At 62.9% G+C, this 480-nt stretch overlaps 1 protein-coding gene across 1 annotated transcript in view; it reads right to left on the reverse strand.

Moving 5' to 3' along the window:
• Positions 1 to 480, reverse strand: part of LOC104529697 (band 3 anion transport protein) — a gene marked incomplete at both ends in the record, with an annotated part of 4163 nt that overhangs the window by 2026 nt on the left and 1657 nt on the right.

Consider the following 480-nt stretch of genomic DNA (forward strand, 5'->3'; position numbering starts at 1 on the left):
CCCGCCCCTGCCATGCCGGGAGCCCCGTGGCTCCATCCTGGCGGGTGCAGTGGTGTGGGGTGGGTGCCAGGGTGACCAGTGAGGCACACGGTGAGCAGGGGGGTATTTTTAGGCTCAGTTTTCTCCACATTCCCTCAGAAATGGGGCTGGAGCAGGGGCTGGTGGCACAACGGGGACAGATGTGGCCCTGCTGCCAACCATGTGTCACCCGGGGTGTTTGGGGCTGTGCCGAGCTTGTAGAGGGGCACCTCAGTGTGATGGGGGCCCAGCATATGATGGGGCATGTGTCCTGACTGTCACCTGGCACCTCAGTGTGATGGGGGCCCAGCATGTGATGGGGCATGTGTCCTGCTTGTCACCTCTCCAGCACCTCTCCACAGATGTCCCTATGGGCACCCAGTGCATGGGGTGACACCATCCCATTGCCACCAGCCACCTGGGAGGGGTCTGACTCAGGAGATGGGGGGAGAAATCGGGGGT

Source organism: Antrostomus carolinensis, unplaced genomic scaffold (genome assembly GCF_000700745.2).
Source record: "Antrostomus carolinensis isolate BGI_N321 unplaced genomic scaffold, ASM70074v2 scaffold25088, whole genome shotgun sequence".
Lineage (NCBI taxonomy): Eukaryota > Metazoa > Chordata > Aves > Caprimulgiformes > Caprimulgidae > Antrostomus > Antrostomus carolinensis.